General features: G+C 41.8%; 1 long non-coding RNA gene across 1 annotated transcript; it reads right to left on the minus strand.

Moving 5' to 3' along the window:
- Window positions 1–305: 305 nt before the first annotated feature.
- LOC130606311 (uncharacterized) lies at window positions 306–1,102 on the minus strand. The gene is made up of 2 exons (XR_008973946.1): window positions 1,059–1,102; window positions 306–892 (listed from the first exon to the last, which is right to left on the minus strand). It is a non-coding gene; the product is annotated as an uncharacterized LOC130606311 (long non-coding RNA).
- Between the last annotated feature and the right edge of the window lie 13,328 nt (window positions 1,103–14,430).

Below are 14,430 nucleotides of genomic sequence, written 5' to 3' on the forward strand. Positions count from 1 at the left end.
AAAAGATGTGGAAGGAGCATATTTCATTTTGCAAGGAAGGACAAAGGAAACAGCTATGGCATAATAGACCTTGAAGCGCATCGGCTGCGCCATCTCTTGGGAAAGACTTCAGTACATTTCCTCTCATCAGCTACCCACTTCTCCCACTCTGCCTCGCTACATCTGTGTGAATAAAGGATTCTTTTTTCCCTAAAAGTTTTGAACATTGGAAAAACAAAGCACCTTTTGAGGCTAAGCCAAGACTCACTTTAGCTTCCTGGGGAATCAACAGTTTTCTAAAAAAAAAAAAAAAGCCATTTTAGCTTAAACAAAACATTATATTTGTCAGGGAGTGAAAAATTTTGGTTTTAAACCTTCTTCTGTTATAAAAGTGTCATAATGAAAAGCTTTTTGAATTCAAAAATAAATCAAAGCTTGCTTTTGTTTATTTCCAATCTCAGATCTACTTGTTTTTTTCTTTCAGTCATGTTTTAATGCAGTTAATGTAAGATCAGTGCACAGTTTTGAAACCTTCTTAGTGCTCCCACAATTGTGGTTTTATTTGAAAACAAGCCAACATATTTGCCACAGGTTACATTTGCTCCTGTTCCACTCATCTGTACATCCACAGATACTGTTTTCAGATTGATTCAGTAACTGCAATTATCTGCACCCCCTCTCATCTCCCTCCGCCTTTTGTTTTTCAAGGAGGAAAACTGCACCAAACCCTTTCATTTTCAGTACTTCAAAAGAAAACCATGAAGTCTCCGTTCTAGAGTAATAAGGAACTTTTGGTCCATCTTCTGACCTTCCACTTCCAGTAGTTGAAGGTTTTTGATGCTGATGTTCCTGCAGCATCTTGGTGAATTTCTGCTCCATGGCCCTCTTTACATAGCTCCCCAGAACCAGCTGCCTACAGAACAGAGTGGGATTATCAAAGACAGCAACTGAATCCCATTAACTCATTTTAAAACCCCCAGTATAACAACACAAATATAATGCAGACAGTGTAAAACAGTATTAAAGATTTACATTTTCAAAAGGGTTTAAAGCTAAATAAATAAAAAACATAGCCTTACTAAAATGAACAAAAGAACTGAATCTTCCTTGAATTCTCCATAAATGAGGACTACCCAGCACTTTGCTTGCTTCCAAGCCCACTACCAGGATTTACTTGTTTCCTGAGGTTCAGATACATCCTGCCCTGCCTATTTTCTTCAGGTGTGCAGCTGTGCATGCCAGTGTGAGCTTTTCTATCATACTTATTAGTCTTATACAAAGCAGCTGTTACCTCTTTCTGAGCAGCAAGCAGGTTGCCAGACAGCCTGAGGGCTAACCATCTGACATCCATATTTTGATCTGAATAGGTCTGTGACTCGTGCTTTCAGGGGAATATAATGGTAGGTAGATTTTGCCTCCTTTTGTGCAGATGATAGATGAAATTTCATTTCCTACTGCAGCTGGACAGCCAGTACAGCTGTATTTCTTTTATAAACACCCCTTCTCTCGACATATTTAGCTTCACTGTTTCACTTACTGGTAATACATGCTCATGAAATACTGCACAAATAACATTTCTGTTTAGTAACTTAAAATGAAATCTATTACTCACATCCAGTTTAATTCAGGAATAAGAAAAAATGATGTGAAGGAACTTCTGGCAAAGGCTTTCAGTTTTTAATATAATGCCTCATGATAAGAACCTCCTGGCTGAGGAGAAAGGTACATTGTTATTTGTATTCTAGTTGTGTACAAGTACCCCAATGTGAACGTACTCGGCATTGTAGGGAGGTCATGAGTTTGCTGTTCTCCCAGACAGCTTACAGCCTTGGCAAGAAAAGCATGGTGGGAAGCAGGCTGGGAGAGTGAAGAGATGGGCTCAGGGACAATCTGGAAAGCCAAGTATAAGTCCCCAGCTTTTGATTCTCCTGCTCCATGTTGAATGCCTGGAAAAATCCTAGGAATCCTAGGGAAAAGGTTATTGAAATCTGTAGATAAACCAGAAACAATCTTTTTTCTCTTAGAATTATAAAGGATATATTTTTCCTGCTCCCAGCTTTGTGCAAGCTCCTCAATTTGTAAATACTTCAAATCTGTCCCTCTAATTTATTCAGAAGTAATTTTTACACTTAAGAAATGCTTTCTTTACTGAAAGAGTAAGAAATAATGATTATTATTTATGTTTAATAAATGTTAAATCTTATATTTAATAACTATATTATAACTAAATCCTTTGCTGTGTTCTCACCTGTATGCTACATACGTTCCTTGGCCTGGAACCAGTCTTTTTTTGTCTGAATTACAGCATCTGTCTATTGTCATAAATTAGCATAAGCAGACCATATAAGGAAAATTCCACTGGTTAATTGATTCTGAATAATTCTTTCTGACTAATGAGATATGCACATTAAGGAAGAGATACAGAACTAGGTTTGCCTTTCAACATGCCCAACTTTATTCATCCAACTAAGCTGCTCAGAATTGCACCCAGCTGTAGCATTTCAGGATTGATGGCTTGGCTTCCTGAGCGAAGATTTCAGAAGGGCTTTAACCACGCTTACTACAAGCACGATGACCAAGGGCATGTGGGATATGCAAATCCGGTAGCATTGCACATTCAACACTAATGTACAGAAAATGAAGAAATAAAGCAACCTCATCAGTGCATCCCTAGTCTAAATTAGTACATGAGAAATAAATAGTCATAAACAAATCACTGTGAATAATAAGATACTTCAAAGCATTGTCAGGTCCATTTGATGTTTTTTTTTGCTTTTATATTGTGTTAATTAGGCAACATAAGGAAAACGTAATGATGACTTCTCTTTTAATGCAAGTTCAAATTTACACGTCCACCCTGCTTCTGAGTGTTTTGCACTCTCCCACTGTGTCAGAAGAATGAGTGGGCTTATTCAGTGTTAGTGTAGAAAAATACCCATTTATCTTCTTTTTTCCACATGCCAGCTGTACATTTGCACTTCGAGTAGTTCTTCTGAGCTTTCATGAAGCAGATATTTAGAAAACAGACACTTTACTCCCTATCTCATCATCTTCCTCGAGCAGCCACCAATTCTCAGACCTTTTTTTGACTTGTGATTAACACATATGTTTAAAAATGCTGAATGCCTCTTTCTTCACCCTCTCAGCTGTAATTTCCAGCACTTCTTCAATTTGAACAGTGATTTTAAAGATGAAGTGGATATAGGATTGTGTAAAGCAGCACAGTTTTAAAAGATCAATGCATATCTTCTGCACCAAAACCCTGGAGTTCTTAGGTTTGCTTCTTCAGATTGAAGCCTTTATTTCTTTTTCAGCCCAGCCAAAACATAACCTAGCATCGATAGCGTGTAACTTTCTGCTGGATTCCCTGGAAAATATCTTTATGGTCAGTGTTCAATGAACTCAGTGCAGTAGCTGCATAAACAATTTTGTTGGTATGAATCTATACATATAGGATGTTGTCCTGGGTTTAGCAGTAGCAGTCAATTCTTCTCCTTCTTAGTAGCTGGTGTAGCGTTGTGTGTGGCTGACTGGGTTTAAACCACGACAGATGTGAAGTGCAATGAAACTACTGATACTCTGCTTAGGGAAAGAGCCTTAAAGGTCCTCTACTGGGACTATGTCCTAAAAGAAACAAGCTTCCTTAATGACAGCCGCAAAGAGCTGATAAACCCAAAACATAACTATGGGCTATTAGTTAACAATTATGTTTCACCATCCACAAGTTAAGTATAAAAGTTTACAGTTCAAAGACAGTGGAGAGGTCCACTGATTTTAGTGCAATTTACGTGCATCTCAGGATAACTGGGTCGCCAAAAGAACTCAAGGAAACAGCACTGAATGTCTTTAAAATCAGGATGGGGAAATGAATGTTTTAAAGGGTGAAATATGAAAGAAAGTGTAAACAGAAGTGCAAGTGTTTCAGGAGTCAAAGCTTTGAGCCTAAATTCCTCAACACTTCAATGCTATTTACCATGAACTAATGATATGCCCTCAGCATCAGAGGTCTGCTTAGAGTACTGCATCTAGAAAGGGAGAAATAAGTGAACACTCTCATTTTGATCTTTGGTGAAAATGGATTCCTTAAAAAGAAATCAAAACCTCAGATGTCACTGTTCAGGCTTCCTTTCCTACTTTTTATTTCTTCTCTTCCTTCTTTTAAACTGTAGTTGTAAATTTGAGAGAGAAAAATCACACACCAAAAAAGAAAATTCAGGATATGACCTCATGTGAGATATTTTGGATTTCTTTCTTGCTATTTAATGTCAGAGAATAATTTGTCATTCTGTCACAGTGCAGCATATTCAGGAAGGTCCAATGAGTCCAGCTTTTGTCATCCTGAGCACTTGATCTATGTTATAGATGACAACACTGGCAGTCTGTAATATATGATGCTTGGTGTTTTCTGAGAGAATGCTTTATACTTTCCTAGCAGCCTCTGTTATTAAACTCTTCATAACATTTACAGTAGTTCAGCTGCTGAAAAAAAAAATGTATGAGTCTTGTAAAGCCCTGGAAATGAATAAAAATGAAAACTGGAAAAAACAAAAGCAGCAGCTATGAGCTGAGGTCTTTGGGTTGCTGGGAACTCCCTGAAGCATGACATGTAGACATGCCAGAAAGGGCTCTTTTTCTTAGTTATGTTGTATGGTTGATGCTGGAAAACAGCAATGAAGGGAGCTGAGCTGAGGTGCGACTTGTTATCCTGTTGCGTGTCCTACTAGCGCAATGTATGAACAGCTTCCTTCTTGATTTTGCTTGGGAACATTCTGTACTTGTGAAAAAGGATTTGGTGCAAGTTTTAGCAGCTACTTAATTGCATTTACCTATCATTCATGTAAGCTGCCCCCCCTCAACTCCCCATAGTAATCAGAAAAATGAAATGCCAGGATCCAGACAAAGACTTTTAATATTTTTTCATCCATCATAGCTATACACAAAGAGGGGCTTTATTAAGCTAATAGATAAGGCTAAAAACATACCACCTAGAAGAATCATATTACTTTCACTGCTCAGCATGATGCTCAGTGCTCTAAACTGGGTGATTAGCATATCAATGAGAAAAAAAGATAACAGTTAATGCAAAAGTCCTTACAGCCAAGTGGCAGCAACTGTGGGTTCGTGCCTTTTTTCCATAGGATAGACACCATCTGAATATATACATTGGCATGTAAATACATTCATGACATTATTATAATAACATTCCATGACTGTTTATTTTTCTGGAAGCGCTGGACACAGCATTTTGAATACTCATTAAGGAGAAGATGTGACAGCTCTACCTCTTGCCTGGTAGTTAGAGCACTGTTCCTGCACTTGGAAACCTTGGTTTGAGCAAAGTAGATGATAGAAAATCCCTATGAAATTCTGAGACAGACTCCTCCCTTCATCAGGCTGTGAGGCAGAGCAAAACAGGTCTCTCTGAAGTACTCCTTAGTATAAAAATAAAAAATACTCACTGACAATGAACAAAAGATAATGACCCCATGACGTTGCCTTTCACTACAAACATGAGAAAAAGATTTTTTGGAGTTCCATTCCCTTTGCCAATTGATATTGCTGCAGCTGAAGCTTCCCACTCTGCTCTGAACACTTGTGGAGTTACACAGAGGCAGTGGATTTCAATCTCCTCATTCAAAGGAACTGAACCTGCAGTTCTGCAGTGAATTTCTTTACTCTCCTTTTCAATAAAATAGGATGCTTCCTGGCCATCTCTTTTATTTCTTTTTTTTTATTTATTTCTTTTTTTTTTATTTTTTTAAGTATTCATAACAAAACTTTTTAAATCCAAAGGAAATGTGTAATGATAAAACCGTGGTTTTCAATTTGTTTCTATTGAGAAGGTTGCTCTTTATTCCTCTCCATCCCTCCCAAATCTCAGGTCAGACTGAACTTAAATTCTTCACTTTTCTCTTAGTCAAATGAGATTTGGAGCCAAGTGAGGTGTCTGTTTATCTGTTTCCCAAGACTGGGCTTGTATCTCGCAGTCTGAGAGAACGTGGTGAAGACTTGCAAATTTTCAGTAACAATAAGAATCAATAAAATCAAGTGAAAGACTACAGCAGTCCCCAATAGTGTGAGCAATTTCAGCTTGACAGGAGCAGATTTGAAATGACTGCTATTGCGACTCAGAAATGAGGGTGCTGTGAAACCATTGGCTACTGCATGCAGAAATCACAAATTCCTATTCATAAGACTTGGCTGTCCAAGTGAAACCATTCTTTGTTTTATTTCTATTTAAATATTTGAAATTACCTGTTTCTCTCTTCACTGTGTAATGGTGCTTTGTGTGTCTTGTGTTTGGTACTTTGGTTTCCTTGATTGTAGGCAAGAGGGTTGCATAGACACATACAGATTGTGAAACAACTGCACTTGTGCTCAGTATGATCTCTGCTTGATGAATGAATTTGTTGATTACTGGATTTATTGCTTCATGGCTGGACACCAAGTTCTGCTTTGGGGGAATCATATCCCCCTTCCTGGCACAGAATGCCAACCCTATCTTCTCTTTGAAGAAAGTAAAAGGAGGAGGACTTATAGCTGCTCTGATTCTCCATGGACTCCATGGTTTAGGAAGGTTCTTTATATTCTCTTCATTCATTCCCAGATACATTAAAAAGATTAGAGAGTCCTAAATTTGCCATAGGATTAAGTCCAAGGGGGAGCTATTCAACATAAATACCAATATCCACCAGCATAACTCTTCCTCTGAAGAGATCAATCTCTATAAAGGCAAAATAGAAACATGAGTTTCCTCATTTTTGAGGAATCCTAGGGAGAGATTTGAGTTGATCTAATGGTAATCTGTATCTAAAACCTTTCTCCCCTGGCTGCAGAAGAAGGTGGGCGCATATTACTTCATTAAATGCCTAAAATTTCCCACACATTTCACACCTAACGTAAACACATAAAATAGATGTGAATAGCACCAAAAGAGGCAACTGTGTAACTTGAAGACTGCCTTTTTTAGCTACAAGATTTCTTAAAGCAGCATCTGGATACATGTACACTATAGCACAACCTGAGGGCTGTATTGCTTACATTGTACATGCCATGTATCCCACGTTGACTTTCTATTCCTTTTGTTGGTGATATAATACTGTGTGCTATATAGCACTGATAAAATGTCATATTAAAAAAAAACTCTAAGCCTTACCCTGAAAATGAAAAGCTTTATCAAAAAGAGAGGCTTAAAATTGCTCTATTGTCATTGTAAAGCTGGTGTTACTGGCAGTAATGCCAAGGCATTTCTAACCAATTCAAGAGTAAACTGGCATTCTGCACAGACAAATATTTTCACTCTGAAAGACAGTAAAAATTCAACGTATTCTGGTATAACCTTCAGATTAAATGTATTTATAGGCTTTATATCCACAAAAGATTTGTTATTACTTTATTAGAACTTGAGGATAAAGCACAAATGAGCAGGGTTTCAGAAAAATGCATATTGATTAGATGGTTGGATTTGCTGATTGATGCCATTTCTGAGATTAACATCCAAATCAGTGTGCTTGCTAATTACACATCAATATTTGATTAACCTGAAAGTTCTGGAATCACTCTGGTTATGCTAACAGAACATCTGTGGGCACTTCGACTTTCAGATTATTCATGCAGATACAGGGACGCAAATCCATCAAAACTGGACATTTAATTTGTGCCTACATTTTATGTCTCTAATGGAGCACTCTTTCAAAGAAGTAGTTAATACAGAAATTGAACATTTAAAAATATATTTAGGAGTTAAGGTACAAATACTTCCAGTGAAGGATCTAGAATACGCAAGGTGCTTGACTTACGTGAATAGGATCTCCCTCTGGAGGCTTCAGAAGACACCTATTTCTGTTCTTTGCCTTTACTGAGAAGATAAATACTTAAGAGTTTAGGACTGTCCTGGGTTCAGCAGTAGCAGTTATTTTTTCTCCTTCTTAGTAGCTGGTGCAGTGCTGTGTTTTTGACTTTCAGCCTGGGAACAGCACTGATAATGCCAATGTTTTTAGTTGTTGCTAAGTAATGTGTAGTATGACCAAGGACTTTCTGAATCTCATGCTCTGCCAGGGAGGAGGAGAAGCTGGGAGGAAGCAGAGATAGGACACCTGACCCAAGCTAGCCAAAGAAGTATTCCATACCACAGCACGTCATGCCCAGGATGTAACTGGGAGTTAGCTGGAAGGGCTGGTAGATGGCAGGGTTGGAGGAGGTATTGGTCAGAGCTTGGTTGGGCTGGGGGGGGTTAGTTATCGGTTGGCTGGTGGTGAGATGTTGTATTCTCTTCCCTTGTTATTTCCTTTATCATTGTTATTATTGGTGGTAGCAGTAGTGATTTGTGTTATACCTTAGTTACTAAACTGTTCTTATCTCAACCCGTGGGAGTTGCATTCTTTTCGATTCTCCTCTCCGTCCCTCTGGGTGTAGGGGGAGGGAAAGAAAGGGGGGAGTGAGTGAACAAGTTACCTGACTGGGTTTAAACCACAACAGGTATCGGTCAGTGGGTAGTGAGCAGTTGTATTCTCTTCCCTTGTTATTTCCCTTATCATCATTATAATTAGTGGCAGCAGTAGTGATTTGTGTAACTTAGCTACTGGACTGTTCTTATCACATCCGGTGAGAGTTACATTCTTTCAGTTCTCCTCCCCATCCCTCTGGGAGCTGGGGAGGAAGGTGGGGAGTGAGAGTGAGACTATGTGGTTCTGATTTACGGCTGGACTTAAACCATGACAGTTCTTTTTGGCGCCCAACGTGGGGCACAAAGGGTTGAGATAATGACAGATCTGGAGTGCGTCTAATAGTATTTGTGATAAGCATTCATTGTTTCAGATTAATAGTCACTCAATGCTGATTTACTGGCTCTCACTGCTCTCACAGTTTCAGCATGTCGTACCTTACTTACAGCCAGGATTTGCTGTCTTAGTATTTATCGGATGGGGGGCTTGGGCTAAGGTTCTTGTTTCACTGTACTTGATGGTAATGATTTGTAATACAATAGAATCATTGATTATGAAACTGATCTGGCTTATGTTCCCAGTGTGGTCACCACCTCTATACTTTGGGAGGTATATAATAGAAGTGTATAGCAGTTGCACATCTTTTTTCCCCTCCTCGGGTGGTCAGCCTATGAGGGAGACATTCCCACACACCTCTGCAACAAGTACAGCAGCTACTCAAACTCCAACCGCAGCAGACAGCGCAGCTACTCCAGCTCCAAGCACAGCAGCTACACCAGCCCCAGTGACAAGTACAGCAGCATCATTTGAGAGTTCTGAAGGCTTTGAATGCCCTTTGGGTACTCTTGAGACTCTTGATTGTGATGGGGATCAGCATGTTGGTGCACTTACAGACTATGTTTTATCCACAGCCATTTCATCTGATCTCGAAAGTTAAGCGGGGTCAGATTTGGGTCTTGTCTAGGGTTAGACAGCGATATAGGAGGACCAAGAGATTTTCCCCAAGGCTGGACAGTCATGAGGGGCAGGGTGTGTGGGACAGTATGGGCAAGTATCTAGTCCACTGGGCCCCTCCAGTGCTTTAGAAGAGTTGGAGATGGAAGGCAGCTGTATGGAGTCCCCAGTGACAAGTTGCAGAAACTGCTGAAGGGGAGGGTGAATTATTTTGAGCCTGGTGGGCCCATGACACTTCAGGCCATCAGAGCAAAAATGCAACATAGAGACAGACTCATGATCGAGGGGTGGACTTAACAATGGACACTATTGCCCAGGTTATTCATGAGTGTGAACACTGCACACAGCCTCTCCTGCTCTGAAAGACTGTTACAAGAGATGGAGCCTGACATCATGGACCGAATGGACTCAGCAGCTTTATAGGGATTGGTCCATGCACAGAGGAATGATCTTTCTCTCTCTCTCTGTGTGGATGTATATATATATATATATATATATATATATATATATATATATAAAAGAGTGATTGTATATTGAAAATGTGGGATCTGAGCATGACGTGAATGGATGGAATAAGGGGTGGATACTGTCCTGGGTTCAGCAGTAGCAGTCATTTTTCTCCTTCTTAGTAGCTGGTGCAGTGCTGTGTTTTTGACTTTCAGCCTGGGAACAGCACTGATAACGCCAGTGTTTTAGTTGTTGCTAAGTAATGTGTAGTATGACCAAGGACTTTCTGAGTCTCATGCTCTGCCAGGGAGGAGGAGAAGCTGGGAGGAAGCAGAGATAGGACACCTGACCCAAGCTAGCCAAAGAAGTATTCCATACCACAGCACATCATGCCCAGGATGTAAAACTGGGGGGAATTACCCAGAAGGGCTAGATCACTGCTGGGTCAGGTGAAGTATTGGTCAGCTGTTGGTGAACGGTTGTATTCTCTTCCCTTGTTATTTCTCTTATCATTATTATTATTATTGGTGGTAGCAGTAGTGATTTGTGTTATACCTTAGTTACTGTACTGGTCTTATCACAGCCCATGGGAGTTACATTCTTTCGATTCTCCTCCCCATCCCTCATGGAGCTGGGGGGAGAGTGGGGGAGTGAGAGTGAGGCTACATGGTTCTGATTTATGGCTGGGCTTAGACCACACCAAGGACTAAGGACCTAAATATACGTATGAGAACTGAAAAGTCAGTATTAGATAGCAGCTACATTGGTGGCTTCTGATGTACTTCTGAAGTTATTTCCTGCCCTAATAAAACCAAGTGTATGTCAATATTACCTGCAGCAGGAACTAGTAAATACCACTATTTTAATTATAGCAAAATATTTAGCAAAAATATAATCTGGGGGGCATTCCATCTTGTGAAAATGTGATGGGAGGCAGCCACGAACAGGTTTGTCCTGTAATGTTATGTTCTACATAAAGGAACATGTGAATCACGAACATTTGTGTGTTAAGTAAGCATAAACCCCAGAACTAAGAGGGGAACAAAAGCAGGTGCTTTCTTTTCTTACCAGCCAGATTGGCCTAGGCACAGAGTTTCCCCTGTGCATGAAGAAAGGTCCACATTTACATATAAGCAAATCTTATGCTAATACTATTTCTATGGAAATACTATTTCTATGCTAAAGCTTAGGATTCTTTAGGCATTATAGAATCATAGAATCATAGAATAGTTAGGATTGGAAAGGACCTTAAGATCATCTAGTTCCAACCCCCTGCCATGGGCAGGGACACCTCACACTAAAACATGTCACCCAAGGCTCTGTCCAACCTGTCTTGAACACCACCAGGGATGGAGCATTCATAACTTCCCTGGGCAACCCATTCCAGTGCCTCACCACTATCACAGTAAAGAACTTCTTCCTTATATCCAATCTAAACTTTCCCTGTTTAAGTTTTAACCCGTTACCCCTTGTCCTATCACTACAGTCCCTAATGAAGAGCCCCTCCCCAGCATCCCTATAGGCCCCCATGAGATAACAGAAGGCTGCTATGAGGTCTCCAAGCAGCCTTCTCTTAACACCTATACTTCATACGATTATGAATTCATAGGCTATTATTAATTGACTGTGAGGAAAGCTAACTTTTTATCAGGTCATGATGATATGACCATGAGGAGGCTAATAGGGGAACTCACTCGCACCAGAAACAGCCAGCTGATGCACTGGTAAAGAAGATCTCTACTGGTGCTGCCAGGAAAAAGCGCCGGGCCCTAGTGTTAGGCAACTCTACTTTGAAAGGGACAGAAGCACTCATCTATCAGCCTGACCTGGTCTCAAGGGAGGTGTGTTGCCTACCAGGGGCATGGATCAGGGATGTGGCAGAGAGGCTGCCTGTTCTAGTAAGTCCCACAGACTGTTACCCACTTCTAGTGATACATGTGGGTGCTAGGGATTTATATAGTAGTAAACTGGGGAACATAAAGAAAGACTACAGATCCCTGGGATAGGTGGTTAGGGGCTCTGGAGCTCAGATTATCTTTTCGTCAATTCTCCAGGATACAGGGGAGGACCTAAAAAAAAGCTAGGAGGATTGACCAGGTTAATAAATGGTTAAAAGGGTGGTGTCATAGTCAGGGGTTTGGGTGTTTTGACCACAGGATCCAAGTCTGTAGGCCAGGTCTAGTGGGGGCTGGTGGAGGTGGTCTGATAAAGAAGGGAAAGAGCAGTTTTGGTAGGAGGCTTGCCAGACTGGTCAAGGAGGCTTTAAACTAGATGTGTTGGGGGAGGGGGGCATCATTCCATCCCAACACTCTCAGTTAGTTGCCAGCACCTATAATAAATGCTCGGAGCAATGCAGAGATATCCCAGCCGCTCCAGCCAATGAGCCAGCTTCATTTGGATGTCGGCTCAGGTGCCTCTGTGCAAACACCCATAGCATGGGGAACAAACAAGAGGAATTAGAGATGTGTGCACGTCTGTGGGAGTATGACATAGTAGGCATCGCAGAAACATGGTGGGATGGCTCCTATGACTGGAGTGTTAGAATGGAAGGTTACAGGCTCTTTAGGAAAGACAGGCCTGGCAGGTGGGGAGGGGGAGTTGCCCTTTATGTTAGGGATAGGCTGGAGAGTATGGAGCTCTGTCTGGGGACAGGTGAGCAGTCCACAGAGAGTTTGTGGGTCAGGGTTAAAGCGAATATAGCTATGGGAGACATTACTGTGGGGATCTGTTACAGACCACCTGATCAAGGAGAACCTGCGGATGAAGCACTCTATAGACAGATAGGAAAAGCCTCAAGCTCACAGCTCTCTGTTCTCATGGGTGACTTCAACCACCCTGACATCTGTTGGAAGGACGGTATGGTCCGGCACAAGCAATCCAGGAGGTTCCTTGATTGTGTGGAAGACAACTTCCTTCTGCAAGTAATAGAGGAGCTGACAAGGAGAGGTGCCATGCTTGACCTCGTGCTCACCAACAGGGAAGGGCTCGTTGGAAATGTGACTCTCCAGGGCAGACTTGGATGCAGCAATCACGAGATACTTGAATTTGAGATCCTCAGGACAGTGAGAAGCCATGAGCTTGTGCAGCTTGTGCAGCAAGCTCAGTACCCTGGATTTCAAAAGAGCAGACTTTGGCCTCTTCAGGAACCTTCTTAGTAAGGTTCCATGGGATATAGCCCTAGAGGGAAGGGGGCCCCAAGACTCTTGGTTGATATTCAAGGATCACCTGCTACAAGCTCAGGAGTGTTGCATCCCAACTAGAAGGAAGTGCATCAGGAGGGCCAGGAGACCTCCTTGGATGGATAAGGAGCTGCTGAGGAAAATTCAGTTGAAAAAAGAGGCTTATAAAATGTGGAAGCAAGGACAGGCGTCCTGGGAAGAGTACAGGGATGTTGTCTGGGAAGCTAGGGACCAGGTTAGGAAAGCTAAGGCCCAGTTAGAATTAAACTTGTCTAGGGATAACAGGATAAGGGATAACAGGAAGTGATTCTACAGGTACGTAGCAAATAAAAAAACAGACTAGGGACAACGTAGGCCCCCTCAGGAAGCTCTCAGGAGAACTGGCTACACAGGATTTGGAGAAGGCTGAGGTTCTGAATGACTTCTTTGCCTCAGTCTTCACTGGCAAACGCTCTGACCACACCACCCAAGTCTTGGAAGGTAGATGCAGGGACTGTGAGAATGAAGACCTTGGGCCCACTGTAGGAGAGGATCTGGTTCGAGACCATCTTAAAAACCTGATTGTGCACAAGTCCGTGGGACCTGATGAAATCCATCCACGGGTCCTGAAGGAGATGGCGAATGAAGTTGCTAAGCCACTGGCCATCATATTTGAAAAATTATAGCAGTCAGGTGAAGTTCCCGATGACTGGAAATATAACCCCCATTTTCAAGAAGGGGAAAATGGATGACCCAGGGAATTACAGTCAGTCTCACCTCTGTGCCTGGCAAAATCTGGGAGCAGATTCTCCTGGAAGGCATGCTAAGGCACATGAAAATCAACAAGGTGCTTGGTGACAGCCAGCATGGCCTCTCTAAGGAGAAATCCTGCCTGACCAATTTGGTGGCCTTCTATGATGAGGCTACAGAACTGATGGACAGGGGTAGAGCAGTTGATGTCATCTACCTGGATTTGTGCAAAACGTTTGACACTGTCCCACACAACATCCTTGTCTCCAAATTGGAGAGACATCAATTTGATGGATGGACCACTCGGTGGATAAAGAACTGGTTGGATGGCCGCACACAAAGAGTTGTGGTCAATGGCTCAATGTCCAGGTGGAGACCAGTAACTATTGGTGTCCCTCAGGGATCGGTGTTGCTACCGGTCTTGTTTAACATCTTTGTTGGTGACATGGACAGTGGGATTGAGTGCGCCCTCATCAAGTTTGCCGATGACACCAAGCTGTGTGGTTCGGTTGATACGCTGGAGGGAAGGAATGCCATCCAGAGGGACCTTGACATGCTTGTGAGGTGGGCTGATGCCAACCTCATGAAGTTTAACCATGCCACGTGCAAGGTCCTACAGCTGGGTGGGAGCAATCCCAGGCACAGCTACAGGTTGGGCTGAGAAGAGATTCAGAGCAGCCCTGCAGAGAAGGACTTGG

Source organism: Pezoporus wallicus, unplaced genomic scaffold (genome assembly GCF_028554395.1).
Source record: "Pezoporus wallicus isolate ANWC-B61680 ecotype Strahan unplaced genomic scaffold, APGP_CSIRO_Pwel_v1 contig_3058, whole genome shotgun sequence".
Taxonomy (NCBI): Eukaryota; Metazoa; Chordata; class Aves; order Psittaciformes; family Psittacidae; genus Pezoporus; species Pezoporus wallicus.